This window comes from Mustela erminea, chromosome 4 (genome assembly GCF_009829155.1).
Source record: "Mustela erminea isolate mMusErm1 chromosome 4, mMusErm1.Pri, whole genome shotgun sequence".
Classification (NCBI taxonomy): domain Eukaryota; kingdom Metazoa; phylum Chordata; class Mammalia; order Carnivora; family Mustelidae; genus Mustela; species Mustela erminea.
In genome coordinates, this window is record NC_045617.1 from 102915192 (window position 1) to 102931041 (window position 15850).

Genomic DNA, 15850 nt, shown 5'->3' on the forward strand with positions numbered 1-15850 from the left:
CTGTGAATCGCCAGGTTTACACACTTCACAGCACTCACCAAAGCACATACCTTCCCCAATGTCCATAACCCTACCCCCCTTCTCCCAACCCCCCTCCCCCCAGCAACCCTCAGTTTGTTTTGTGAGATTAAGAGTCACTTATGGTTTGTCTCCCTCCCAATCCCATCTTGCTTCATTTATTCTTCTCCTACCCACTTAAGCCCCCATGTTGCATCACCACTTCCTCATATCATGGAGATCATATGATAGTTGTCTTTCTCCGCTTGACTTATTTCGCTAAGCATGATACGCTCTAGTTCCATCCATGTTGTCGCAAATGGCAAGATTTCATTTCTTTTGATGGCTGCATAGTATTCCATTGTGTATATATACCACATCTTCTTGATCCATTCATCTGTTGATGGACATCTAGGTTCTTTCCATAGTTTGGCTATTGTGGACATTGCTGCTATAAACATTCGGGTGCACGTGCCCCTTCAGATCACTACATTTGTATCTTTAGGGGTAAGGTTAACATTTTTATTGAAAAATAATGATTTCGGGGCGCCTGGGTGGCTCAGTGGGTTAAGCCGCTGCCTTCGGCTCAGGTCATGATCTCGGGGTCCTGGGATCGAGTCCCGCATCGGGCTCTCTGCTCCATGGGGAGCCTGCTTCCTCCTCGCTCTCTCTCTGCCTGCCTCTCTGCCTACTTGTGATCTCTCTCTGTCAAATAAATAAATAAAATCTTTAAAAAAAAAAAATAAAAAATAAAAAATAAATAATGATTTCACTGAGATACATGTGATTTCCTTTTAAAATAACTACTTTGTAGTGTGTTTTGCCAACTAAATGTAAATAAAATTTTCTTTGCAAAACAACTATTATTCAACTAGAATTTCTACTTTTTTTTTAAGATTTTATTTATTTATTTGACAGAGATCACAATTAGGCAGAGAGGCAGGCAGAAAGAGAGGAGGAAGCAGGCTCCCTGCTGAGCAGAGAGCCCGATGTAGGGCTTGATCTCAGGACCCTGGGATCATGACCTGAGCTGAAGGCAGAGACTTTAACCTACTGAGCCACCAGGCGCCCCTAGAATTTCTACTTTTAGATGGGTTGGTATTTTTATAGATAATAGAATATATATATTCATTCTAATTCAGCTTCATATACTGGTTCTAAATGAGTTACAAATAAGGGGTGTCTGGGTAGCTCAGTCAGTTAGGTGTCTGCCTTTGACTCAGGTCATGATCCAGGGTCCTGGGATCTAGCCCTGCATTGGGTTTCCTGCTCAGCAGAGCCTGCTTCTCCCTCTTCCTCTGCTGCTCCCCCTGTTTGTGCTCTCTCTCTCTCTTTCAAATAAATAAATAAAATCTTAAAAAAAAACCTAGTTATTAATAAGAAAACTAATGAAACTAAGATGTGCCCCAAAAGCAATCAATATATATGTATGTGTACATGTATGCATGTTATATATTCACATACATACAAATTTAGAATATGATTGAAATAGAACCTTTAATAGTAGAGAAAGGAAGGTTTATTCAATAAATGATACTGAGGTAACTGGTAAATGAAAAATAATTATGTTCCTACTTCAAACTATTTTTCATAAAGAATTCCAGATTAATAAAATACAAAAGTTGGACTGAGATTTAAAAAAATATATGTGAATGTTTTTATGTTATCTGAAGGAGAAAGACTTTGTATATCCACAATAATCACTCCTAAATCTCAAAGAAAAACTTACTAATATATTATTTTCTACATTATAGTTACATTAAGATTTTTACCTAGTAGGGATCCCTGGGTGGCTCAGTCAGTTGAAGGTCTGCCTTTGACTTGAGTTATGATCCTGGGGCTCTGGGATCCAGTCCAGAGTTAGGCTCCCTGTCCCGGGGCGGAGGGAGGTGCTGCTTCTCCCTCAACCTGCTACTCACCCCTGTTTGTACACACTCTTTCACACTCTTTCTCTCTCTCACAAAAAAAATCTTTTTTTTTAAATTTTATTTATTTATTTGACAGAGAGCGAGAGAGAGATCACAAGTAGGCAGAGGCAGGCCAGGGGTGGGGGGGTGGGGGGGCGGTGGAAAGCAGGTTCCCTGCTGAGCAGAGAGTCTGATGCAAGATTCAATCCCAGGACCCCGAGATCAAGACCTGAGCTGAAAACAGAGGCTTTAACCCACTGAGCCACCCTGGCGACCCTCTCACAAATAAAGTTAAAAAAAAAAAAAAAAGATATTTACCTATGAGATGGAATCTTTAAAAAAATATATCTATATATCTATAGATATATATTTTTTTTACCTTATAATGGACACTGTGGTCAGTATTTTTATCTGTTCTATGACATCATTTTTCTCATGAGTATTTTTTACAGGACTTGAACTCACAACCCTAAGATCAAGACCTGAGCTGAAATCAAGAGCCAGGCACTTAACTGACTGAGTCACCCAGGCACCCTTCCTCTAGATGAATTTTTAAATCCTTGTTTCAACTTTTACTCTCAAAAACAAAAATGCTAAATTTGAGGGGGTGGATTTTCCTTAAGTAATTTTGTAACATTGGGGGAATTTCTTTTTACAAAACTGATTCTTCCTGGGGTACCTTCAACTCAGGTCATGATCCTAGAATGGAGCCCTACAATGGAGTTCTTTGCTCAGTGGCAAGTCTGCTTCTCTTTCTCCCTCTCTCTCTGTGATTCTCTTACTCTCTCACTCAAATAAATAATTATTTTTTTTAAAACCCTCTTAGAGCACTTGATCCAAGTATTAACACGTATTTATTTTGCCCTAGAAGAAAAGACATTTATTCTGCCCTGTAAGCACCTACTACTCATTTTAAAAGTCCTTCCTAATTTCCAGATTAAATGTTCCTAAACTTTGCCTGTGGGGAGTTCTCGCTTGCTGCAGCAAGCTAAATGTACTTGGTTTATTATGACATAGGCAGGTCACTGATGTTCCTCTATTGTTAGAGTTTTAACAATTTGAAGGGGCTACCTAGATTCTGCTGAGATTCCAGTTTCCATACTCTTTAATACGATAAGAATGAGCACATCTGAGAATCTTTGGGTCTGCACCCATTTAAAGTCACTTTACCCATAATGGTGAGATAAGTTTTACACTGAATCTTAGCTCTGAGCTTTGTTAAGCTTTTGGCACTAAGCTTATTTTTGATTCCTAGGATTAAGAAAAAAACTTTGGGGTTTGAGTATAGGTACTATCTTTTATCCTTTTGTTAAAGATGGCCTGTATCCGTTTTTTTCAGATCTTAATTTTTAAATACCATTTTCCACCAAAAGATAAAGCATTCCTTGTAGAAATGGTGGATTCCAGGGCGGGAGCTGAGAAGGTACCAAATGTGCGTGGAACATTGTATATTTTGCCAAAAAGTAAGGGCCTGCTCAAAGAATGATGGCCACATGAGGCTGCAAAAACAACTCCAACTGGCCAAACCTGGGACCATCTGAGCACCAAAATAAATTAGGACGTTAACGGGTTATTACTCATTGAATAAAACTGAAATCTATGAATCCATAATAAAAATGAATAGATAAATCAAAAAGTAAGGGAGATAGCAAGACCCTTTATTATAGCAAAATGTCAATTAAAAATATAGAAAGGGTAGTAGAGTTAGAAAATTACTATTTACAACTATCAGAGTAAAGATTGATTAGGCAAGAATCATCAGAGGATACTCAATATTGAAGTGTAAGTTTCATGAGGAGAGGATATTTGCAAGTTCTCGGCATATTAAATCACAGATTGATCATAAATTACAAGGAGAAAAATCTAAATGTGCAGCAGAAAAAGTGGAAGAAAGTGGACAATACTTTGACCAGATGATTATCAATAATAATCCTCATCATCAGTAAGGGACAGACAAATATCATGTATCTCTGAATGTGAATCCTTAAAAGCAACACAAGATCACTTAAGTAGTATTCTGGCCAGGGATATAACCTGCACGTGATCATGAGGAAAGACTAACAAACATAAACTGAGCAACATTCTGTAAAATAATTGGCCTATATTCTCCAAAAATGTCAATGATGTTAAAGACAAGGAAAGGTTGAGAAAGAAACTGTTCAAAATTAAAGAAGAATAAACAGTACCCCTGGGGATAAAAATATATTATATATTTATTAAAAAAATAAAAAATTTTAAAAAAAGAAGAAGAAACAGACATAAAATTTAAATTTAAAAAGGAAAGAGGGAAGCCTGGGTGGCTCAGTCTGTTAGCGGCTGCTTTGGCTCAGGTCATAATCCCAGGGTCCAAGGATCAAGTTCCCCATTGGGTTCCTTGCTCAGGGGGAAGCCTGTTTCTGCCTCTGCCTGCCGCTCTATCTGCTTGTGCGCTCTCTCTCTCTCTCTCTCTGACAAATAAATAAATAAAACCTTTTTAAAATAAATAAATCCATTAAATAAAATAAAAAGGAAGGAAATCCTTTCATTTACAGCACCATGGATATACCTGGAAGACATTATGCTAAGCAAAATAAGCCAGAAAGACAGATATGTTTCACATATGACCTCATATGTGAAACGTAAAAGAGTTGAACTCAAGGAAATTGAAAATAAAACAGTTGTTACCAGGTATTGTAGGGATGGGGGAAATGGGGAGATGTTGGTACAAAAGAATAAATTTTCAGTTATCAAAGGCGTATGTTCAGGAACCCTAATGTATAGCACGGTGACTAAAATAAAAATGTATTATATACTTGAAATTTGCTGATAGAGAATATTTCCTTTTTTTAAGTAAGCTCTACATCCAACATGGGGTTTGAACTTATAACCCCAAGGGCAAGACATGTTCTAACAACTTGAGCCAGCCAGGTGCCCTAAGAAGAGGTCTTAAGGGTTCTCACCACACACAAACAAACACACACACACACACACACACACACACAAATGCTAACTATGTAAGCTGATGAATATGTTAATTAGCTTAATTGTGGCATTTCACAATGTATAGCATCAAAATATATTGTACACCTAAATATACACAATTTTGCCAACCATACCCTCAATAAAATACAGTTTTATTTCTGCAATAGCAATGAGCGATCAAAAATTATTACCCACCAAATAAAATAGAAATCCATGAATCATAATAATGGATAAGTCAAAAAGTAAGGGAGAAGGTAAGACCCTTTGTTATAGTGGAATTGAAAAGATGAGAAGCGGGCACCTGACTGTGTTGATAAAGGCTATGACTTTTATTGTAGGGCTGTGAGTTCAAGTCCTACATTGGGTATGGAGACTTAAACATGTATATACTTATGAGAATGGTGGTAGAGTTAGAAATCACTGGGCTGTTCACTTGAAACTAAAATAATATGGTATCTCAATTATACTTCAATTAAAAATAAAGACTTAAAAACCTGAAACTAGGGGCACCTAGGTGGCTCAGTGGGTTAAAGCCTCTGCCTTCAGCTCAGGTTATGATCCCAGCGTCCTGGGATTGAGCCCCACATCAGGCTCTCTGTTCAGTGGGGAGCCTGCTTCCTCCTCTCTCTCTCTCCCTGCCTCTCTGCCTACTTGTGATCTCTGTCTGTCAAATGAATAAATAAAATCTTTTTTAAAAATTTTAAAAATTAAAAAAAAATTTTTTTTTAAACCTGAAACTGTAAATCTAATAGAAGAAAACAGGGGAAAAGCTCATTGATATTGGTCTTGACAATGATTTTTTTTTGGCTATGACACCAAAAGCATAGAAACCAAAAGCAAAAATAACCAAGTAGACAATATCAAACTAAAAAGCTTCTGCACAGCAAGGGAAATAATTAATAAAATGAAAAGTTAAACTTACAGAATGGAGAAAATATTTATAAACCCACATATCCAATAAGAGGTTAATATCCAAATATACAGGAACTTATAAAACTCAATAGCAAAAAAATCCCCAAATAAGAAATGGGCAAAGGACCTGAACAGACATTTTTCCAAAGAAGACATACAAATGGACAGCAGTTATATTAAAAAGGGCTCAGGGTACCTGGATGGTTCAGTTGATTAAGTATCTGCCTTCTGCTCAGGTCGTGATCCCAGGATCCTGGAATCAAGCCCCACATCAGGTTCCCTGCTGAGCTTCTCCCTCTTCTCCTACTTCCCACTCATGCTCTCTCTGGCTCTCTCTCTCTCTCTCAAATAAATAAATAAAATTTTTTAAAAATTTAAAATAAAAAGGGCTCAACATCATTAATCATTAGGAATATACAAATCAAAACCAGAGTCAAACATCACCTCATGCCTATAAGATGGTTATTGTAAAAAATTCAAAAGATGACAAGCATTGGCCAAGATGTGGAGAAAAGGGAACCCTTGTCCACTCTTGGTGGAAATGTAAATTGGCACACCATTACAGAAAATAGTATGAAGTTCCTCAAAAAAATTAAAATAGAGGGTCACCTGGGTTTCTCAGTCAGAGAAACTCTTGATTTTTGGCTCAGGTCATGATCTCAGGATCTTGAGATCAAGCTCTGTATTGCTCTGCACAGGGCGTGAAGTCTGCTTAAGATTCTCTCTTTCCTTCTGCTTTCCCCTGTAACCCCCTCCCTCTCCCTAAAAAAGAAAATAAAATAGAACTACTGTATGATCCAGCAATCCCAATTCAGGATATATATGCAAAGAAAAGGAAATTATTATCTTGAAGAGATATCTGCACTCTTATGTTCATTGCACCATTATTCACAATAACTGAGACCTGGAAACAATTTAAGTGTCTGTTGAGAAATGACAGGATAGAAACAATGTGGTATATATACACAGTAGAATACTATTCAGCCATTTAAAAAGTCAAATTGAATTTTGAAGAACTATACCAATTACAAGAGCATCAAAAAATATGAAATCCCTAGTGACTAACCTGACAAGATGTGTGAAATATTTATACTGAAAAATACTAAATGCTCCTGAGAGAAATTAAAGAAAACTGAAAATTTGAAAAAGATTAAAGCAGGAAAACTAACACCACTTGGTTTCAAGACTTACTGTAAAGCTACAGTAATCAAGACAGCATAGTACTGGTGTCAAGATAGAAATACATCAACAGAACATAAAAGAAAGTTTAGAAACAGACCCACAGATATATGAACAACTAGTATTTGGCAAAGGTACAAAGGCAATTCAGAGAGGAAAGGATAATCTTGTCAACAATGGGTGCTGAAACATTTGTACATTCATATGCAAAACCATGAACTTCAATCCATACCTGTCAAAGGTAAAAATGAACTCAAAATGGATCTCAGACCTAAAATTAAAACCTAATTATAAATTTCTAGAAGAAAACAAAGACAAAAATATTTGTAACTTTGCTTATGCAAAGATTTTTTAGATATACTACCAAAAGCCAGACCAAGTAAAGTAAAAATTCATAAATTAGACTTTGTCAAATGTAGAAACTTCTCATTGAAAGACAATTTTAAGAAAATGGGAAGGCAAGCTACAGACTGGGAGAAAATATTTGGAAATCACGTATCTGTTAAGGTCTTGAATCTAGAATAAACAATTCTTAAAATTCAATAAAGAAAGTAATTTAAATAATGGGCAGAAGACCTTAAAGGCATGACCAATGAGTATATATATGGATGGCAAATGAATGCATAAAAATATTTTCAAAATTATTAGTAATTAGGTTAATGCAAATTTAAGTGATATCGCCATGCATCTATTAGAATATGTAAAATGAAAAAGACTATTCCAAGGGCATCTGGGTGGCTGAGTTGGTTAAGCATTTGCCTTCAGCTCAGGTCATGATCTCAGAGTCCTAGGATGAAGCCTTGGGGTTGTCTCCTTTCTCAGCTGGGAGTCTGCTTGTCCTTCTCCCTCTACTCCACCCCCATTCATTCAGGCATGCTCTCTCTCTCTCTCTCTCTCTCTCTCTCTCAAATATATAAGTACAATCTTAAAAAGAGGGATAAAAAGAGAAAACTATCCCTGTAACAATTACTGAATTGAAAGGCATGAGCATATTTGGGCTACAGCCACATATTTACTGTTTGTTTTCCAAGAATTTAACTGAATGACTCCCACCTGCATCCATTCACAGTATATATTCCACGGAACTCTCACCAGAACATTAGAAAAATTGTTTAAATTCAAATCTCATCTAGACATTTAAGAGATTTAAAAATGGTTAATTTACATGCAGCTTTTGGGTTTAACATCTTAGCAGATGTTTCTTTTTCTCAACTTTCATCTGCAAGTCCCAAATTTAGTTGGTACAAATGCACCTGCAGTTGTCGTGTACTGTGGAGAAATCAAAAAGATCCATCAAATACTAGCTACCAACATAAGTAATCAAATGCCATGTTCTCATTTAGACCAGCAAAAACAGACCTCCAAATGAGAAAGTAAATATCTGCTGGGCTCAAAAAACAGACAGAGAGATAAAGTCAGCTGAAAAATTAACAGACAGTATTTCTCCCAAAGACATACTGTACTTGTAGAGTCAAGGTGACCTTGGTGACTATTACTTTCTTATTTTCACAATGAGAAAATGTGTTCTCTAAAATCATGGAGTAACAGCTTTGTTGTTTGAATATCTATTAGTAAGAATGAAATATCCCTCCCTTGGCTGATCCCTGTGACACAGAAAACTAGCTTCACACCAAACCAAGGGCAGAGCTCCAGATAAGGGAGTTCTGGGCCAACAACCACTATCTATGTTATCTCTGTAGTTTTCAAGTTAACAGGACTCTGGGGCTACTTTGTAGTCTAGACGTGACCTTGAACTCTTTACAAACAGCCCTAATTGTCTACCTATCAAAATACTGCTTCACAAAAGTTTCACCTACCTCTACCCTTCCTTAAAATTTCCTAATAACTCTATTCCTTTGTTTTGTAACATGCCTCATAGTTCCTCTGTTGTGTGATCTCATTCATAGCAGGCCACAGTCAAATTCATAAATGTGATTTTGTGGGACTGCAGATTTGTTCGGTGATCTTGGGTTCATTGGGCTAGGAGGAAAAGGTTTGAAATAATATCGCCAGGGGGCGCCTGAGAGACTCAGTCGGTTAAGCATCCGCCTTCCATTCAGGTCACGATCCCAGGGTCTTGGGATGAGCCCCACCAGGGCTCCCGGCTCAGCACATTCGACGTCTCCCCCTTCCCCCACGCCCTGCTTGTGCGTCCCTCTCTCAAGTAAATAAATAAAATCTTTATAAAAAAAATCTTCAGTAAACATTTGTTTTCATAAACTATCTGTTCGCAATCATTCACGTGCAAATAATAATAGTCGGCCAATAATTTGGTAAGGATCTGAGCAAACAATGAAAGAGCATTTTAACATCACTGATCTAGATTATCTAGACCAATATTTCTATAAAAAGAAAAGGGAAAAACAGAAAAAAGAAAGGTGGGGAGAGGGAAACAGTGATTTAGAGGGAAAGGTCCTCTAGGACACTGCTTCAGTGCGGTAACAGCCTATAGGACCGCAAGCGCCGCCGCTGAGAGTCCCTTTCCACTCTTCAATTAGATGGGGGGACAGTCTCGGGCGCGACCAGAACTACAACTCCCGGCGTCCCGCGCGGCCCGGGGAAGGCAGGCCGGGACTGCGAGACAGAGGCTCCGGGGGATAGCGGCCCAGAGCCGGTCGCTCCTCCTTTTGAAGCGGTTTCGCACCTCTCTCCGCCCGCGGCGTCGGGGGCGTCGGCGGCGTCGGCGCTCACGCAGGGGCGGGTCACGGCGGCGCGAAGCGGTGCTGGGCGGGAAGGGAAGTCGTGGCGGCGGCGGCAGCGGCGGCGGGGACGGCAGCGACGGCGGCGGCGGCGGCGGCGGGGACCGCAGGAGCGGTGGTGCTGTCAGTTAGGCCGTCGGAGAAATGGGAGACCCGGGGTCGGAGGTGAGTGGGCGAGCGTTGGGCCGCGGCATTCTCAGGCGAGCCGGGAAGGGCTTTGTGTTTTGCTGAGAGCGAGGCCTGGTGCGCGGCGGTGGCCGCCGCGGCGGGCCGACAGTGTCCGCGTCTCGGGCCGAGCTCCGCGTTCGGGCCTGGTGCGGGTCTGAGCGGGGAACCAGCAGTAACAATGGCCGCCCGGCCGCCCCCGGCCCTGTGCGCCGGCCACGGAGGTCCCTGTGGCCGCTGCTCGGGCCGCGAGAGCGACATTTTGAGACAGGCTCGCTCCTGGGCGGTGTGCGTGCCTCCCTCCTCCTCGAGGAGATTTGGGGAATTCGCAGGGGCTGGTAAGTCGTTTTCGGCGTCCCTCCCTGTGGATGGCTCCACGTCTGCAGGGGCAGAGCCCGACTCCATCCATCGAGTCCTGTTCTTGGTGGGGTTTGCATGCAGTTGTGCTCAGTTCGGTTTCCTCGAGAGCTTGCTGTCTGTTACGGAGCTCTTCCTTCTTCGTTCTTTTTGGGAAGAATCTCTTCCTCCAGGTACGTGGCCGTATGTCGATAAGCATGTTCTGGCTTATTTTTATAGATGATAGAGTCTGTCCCTCCAGCTGGGCCTGAGGCATCTGACGCAACAACGGATGAAAATGAGGATGACATTCAGTTTGTCAGTGTAAGTAGCAACGAAATTCGGGTGTTTCCCAGAATCCCAACCTATGCGCGGTACACGGTTCTGTGATGATGGTACCTCGCCTGTCCGTCCGTCGTTCAGCAGCTGGGCGTGGATGTCTCGCAGGTACTGGGCCCTGGGGAGTATGGCACAGGATGAGGAAATTGACCGAGAGGGGTCTCCGAGCACCTGCGGGGGCCACCACAAAGACTGTGCCCGAAAGGACACGTTGCACATGGAATCAGGCTTCTTATGCCTTCATTAGCGCCGCTTTATACTTCATGTGGGCAAAGTCATGCTGTCTTAAGTGTGTGCTTGGAAGCGGGGCAGGAGCGTCCTTTGAAACACGACGTGCAGGTTAGAGGGAAGGGACGGGAGAAAGCAAGAAGGGTTGCAAGCACTCAAAGTGTGAGCTTTCTGGAGCTTGGTGACGGGAAGGCAGGTAGCTTGAAGCTTTCTCCAACCTCTGAGATCACCACGTTACAGCATAATGCAGGAGTTGACGTTCATAAGGAAGATCCTGCATCACCAGGAACACGCGTGGTTTTCAGACTGTCTTCCCTTTGGGACAGTGGTCTTTGAGCATTAGGAAGTGTAAGTGTGCAGATTTCTGGGCCTCACACCACACCTGCTGAATCAGAATATGAGGGTGGGACCCAGGAATCTTCACTTTGGAACAAAGAAAAGGACATGTGACTCTGTGAGCCATGCTTTGTAGGTTTAGGGGAACTGGGTCATGATGTATTGGGGGATGGTTTTCACCCAAAACTGTCAAGTTTTGCAAAGGGTCTGTTTAAAGTGGTAGCTAGCCAGAAGCTTACACAAACCAGTGGTTAGTTGAGGTTTGCTGTCAAAGTTGTATAATTTTTCTTTAAATGAGTGCCCGTTTAATGTTTGTTTTTTAATTGCTGTAGGTTTAGGGCATCCTGATAAACTATTTTTCCAAATGTCAGTTTTCTAAATCAGATAATATCCCCTCTTTAAACATTGCGGTGTTAAGATGTTGTTTCTTGTTTCTTGGTCCAGTAGGGTCATATGGAAAGTTGTTTTTTTTTTTTTAAGATTTTATTTATTTATTTGACACGGAGAGATCACAAGTTGACACAGAGGCAGGTGGGGGTGGGGGAGGAGCAGGCTGGATCCCAAGACGCTGGGATCATGACCTAAGCTGAAGGAAGAGGCTTAAACCCACTGAGTCAGCCAGGCATCCCTCATATGGAAATACCTTACAAGCTATTTCCTTGACATTCTTCCCCATTAACAATACATATGGTAATCCCCCCCCCTTTTTTTTTTTGACACTTGGGACCTTATAAATTTGGGGGTACCAAGATAGGCTGGGTGCTGGTTCTGCCATCCCTATGTTGTAGAGTAATGTTGTAGAGTAATGATGTAGCTGTGGAAATTGAAGAGCTACCATGGCTTTTTTTTTCCCCCCCAGTACGGAAAAGCATTTGGCAGGAATATTTCATGGGTCTTTGGGAAAAATAATTTTGGTTCCTCCTGACTGTGGTTTAGAAACAAATGAATGGGACTTTTTTTTTTTTTTTTTTTAAGATTTTTATTTATTCGACAGACAGAAATCACAAGTAGGCAGAGAGGCAGGCAGAGAGAGAGGAGGAAGCAGGCTCCCCGCGGAGCCCCGATTTCAGGACCCTGAGATCATGATCTGAGCAGAAGGCAGAGGCTTAACCCACTGAGCCACCCAGACGCCCCTGAATGGGACATTACAAACCTGATATTTTTTGCAAATAGAACCAGGAGTGACATGGGTGTTATAACATGTGCCTTTGAGAAACAGAGGGAAACTACAAGATTGAGATTGGAAAAATAAATACTCTGTGGAATAAACAATTACATGATAAACTCTTACTGAATTAACATACCAGATTTTCTTCAGCTGAGGTTTACAACTCTCTTAATTTAATTTAATTAATTATTTATTTTAAAAGATTTTATTTATTTATTTGACAGAGAGAGATCACAAGTAGGCATAGAGGCAGGCAGAGAGAGAGAGAGGAGGAAGCAGACTCCCTGCTGAGCAGAGAACCTGATGCGGGGCTTGATCCCAAACCCTGGGAGCATGACCTGAACTGAAGGCAGAGGCTATAACCCACTGAGCTACCCAGGCGCCCCAACATAACTTTTATATGCACTAGAAAACCAAAGAATTCATTTGACTCTATTGTGATAGTCGCTTTATTGTAATAGTCTGGAACTGAACCTGTAATATTTCAGAGGTATGCTTGTATACTCTAAGTGGAATTTCAGTATCAGAAAGAAGAGAGTAAAAATACTCCTTATTTTATTTTATTTATTTATTTATTTTAAGATTTTATTTTTAAGTAATCTCTATATCCAACATGGGGCTCAGACCCACAACCAGGAGCTCAAGAGTCCATGCTCGCTTCAGCAGGACATACACTAAAAAAAATTAGTCAGGCTCCTATTGATGAGGGAGCAGGAGGCTGGCTGAGGACAAAGCAAAAGCTGGTGCCTTGCACCCCCTCTTCACCCTTTCCCCTCCATATGTGTAGCATCCCTCAGGCAGCCCTGACTGCCATGAGCAATAAGCAAATAGTTAACTTGCAGAGCTCACAATCCTGCTAGACAGGAGTCTCCCTTGGCGTACAAATGTCCTAAATCTCACTAACAAAGACGATTGATAGCAGGATTGTGACACCCCACCAAAAAGTCTCCCAACTATCTTAATGTTAATGGCTGGTCTAAAGACAACATTGATCCAGCAGCAAGGGCAAGGCCTCTGGCAGGCCTGGAACATCCTGGCACCTTGTAGGCCCTCTTTAGCATATGAAAACACCACTGAAACCTCCCTTCCCCTCACCTTCCCCCAACCGCAGGGTATATAACATGCCTACCCTCACAACCCGGGGCAGCAGCTCTTCCTGCCCACGGGTCCTGTCCCCGTGCTTTAATAAACCACCATTTTGCACCAACGACATCTCAAGAATTCTTTCTTTAGTCGTCAGCTCTGAACCTCCTCACCCCACCGAACCTGACTTAGGTTCTGGGACTTCATCACTATGACTGAGTCAGCCAGGTGCCCCCTCCACCATTGCCTTTAAATTGTTCCACAGGAAAAGAACAGTGATAATTTAATTCAGTTTTAGAATATACTCAGAAACAGAATTTACTTACCTTTATAACCCTATCCTCTGCTGGGTTCCACTAGGATATGCTTATTTCCCTTGTTTTTTTTAATAGTATCATCAGTTAAAGATGAAATGCTCCTGGGTACAGTCCTCTGCTTGAGGGTTCTTCAGATACAAAAAGTTACTACTTTACATACTCTATTATGGATTCCTGAGTCTTCCTATAAATCTCTTTCCGGCCTTCAGTCTACATTATAGCACAGCATCCTCTTTGAGTTTTGCCATATGCATATATGCATGTGTGTAGCTAAACACAGTATGCTAAAAGAACGATAAAAATTTGTAAGTACAAAAGGAGCCCTTTTATTATAAATTTTATTGTAGTATACATATAGAAGAGTTTACTGTCCTTCTAGCCTTTTATTTTAGTACTACATTACTGTTGTCGGATTATCTTGTTATTAGTCTTCCCACACTTCATACTTTCCTAATCTTGAACCACAGCTTTAATACTGTTTGCATCTTAGCACTGTTGACTGGTTCATTTACCTATAGAATAAAATTTTAGGGTTTTGACCCAGGTATTTAGGGCTTGGTGTATTCTATAGGTAGTATATATGTAAAGAAAGAATTGAAAAAGTCAGGGCTTGATGTTTGCTTGTATAAGGATATGGAGGATAAAGCAGAGCTATTCAAGAACTCTGTGATTTTGAGTTTAGATATCTAAAAAATAATCGATAGTCAGCCAGTTAAAGAATATAGTACCGTGATGTGTCTTTTTAATACAATCCCTGTACTATTTTCCATTTCCACAGGAAATGGAAAAGGAATCCACATGGCTTTATTCCTCTATGTAGATTTAGTTTCTCTTTGGGTTTTGTCATCATTACTTACTCATCTACTCTGAAATCTGCTCTTGTGCTGCTTCTGTTTCTGATTATTCTGTGCCACCTGCAAGACTTCCTCTGTTGAGGAAGTCTTGCTAATTCAGACAACAAAACCTCCTGATTGTAAATGCAAGTTTGGTTTGAATGGTTTTCATGACTTGTAAATTTGCTCATTTCCTTTTTAGGAAGAACCATCAAAACATGTTCTTGAATACAATTGTTCTGGTCTGTGGTGATAATGAAGAGCTTAGCACCTGTCCTAGCGATGTAAGTATATTTGTGGTTTTTCAGTTCTGTCATTAAGTGCAAAGTGTGTTGGAGGTGGTTTGCAAGAACTGATTGAACTGGCTTGCAAGAACTGATTGTAAGATTTTCAGGAGTTTTGTGGGCGGATTTGTTAAACATAACCATTGTTAAAAATTAAAGTATATTTTAAAATTTGAAGTATATAAAGTTACAAGGAAATAAGTTGTTACATTTAAGGTAGTAAATACTCAAAACTCATCATATCTTAATTTGAGATTATTTATACCTATTGTATCTGAGTGGTAGAAATACTATATAACAGCATGCTCCTGCAACATGATTGGAGTATTTACACCAAGGTAAATGTCAAACTACAAATCAGGGCTTGATTTATTATTTACTGATTATCTAAACTTAAGAAAGTGGTGGTTAAAATGTTAATGTAGATTAAGCCTAAAAATATGATGCATCTCTAAATTGCTGGACTGTGTGCTATGTGAACAATTGAGAAAACCTTGTAATACTTGAAAACTCTTCCTTGTTTGAACAAAGATGATGTCATTGATAAGTGAGTGGAGTTTTGGTATACATCTTCATCTTTTCACTTTTCTTATTAAATGAAACTATTAACCACTTTTCACATTGGAACTGTACTCAGTTGTAAATCATATGAGCAACTTCTCTGTTCACTTGGATGTTAATCAAACATTCATAGTCAGATTTCATGACATTGGCTATAAAATTTTAAAAACATTCACCTCGCTAACTCAGTCAGGAGGAGCATCCAGCTTTTATTTCAGCATCATGAATTCAAGCCCCACATTGGGTGTAGAAATTACTAAAAAAATTTAAAAACTTAAAAAAAAACTGATAGTGAATTTTTTACCAAATAGCAAGTCATATTGAAGTTATAGGTACAAATTGAAAATCAGGGTAAGTCTTTTATTTTTTATTTATTTATTTAAGTTTTGTTTTGTTTTGTTTTTGGACAGACAGGGATCACAGATAGGTGGAGAGGCAGGCAGAGAAAGAGGAGGAAGCAGGCTCCCCGCTGAGCAGAGAGTCTGATGTGGGGCTTGATCCCAGGACCCTGAGATTATGACCTGAGCGGAAGGCAGAGATTTTAA

The 15850-nt window shown here is 40.2% G+C and overlaps 1 protein-coding gene across 1 annotated transcript in view; it reads left to right on the forward strand.

The window, feature by feature from the left end:
- The first annotated feature begins 9742 nt into the window (after positions 1-9742).
- Positions 9743-15850, forward strand: part of ZNF451 (zinc finger protein 451) — a 143550-nt gene continuing 137442 nt past the window's right edge. Inside the window, 1 exon segment of the mRNA XM_032340329.1 lies at positions 9743-9813. The gene's annotated coding sequence lies outside the window, so the exon portion shown is untranslated.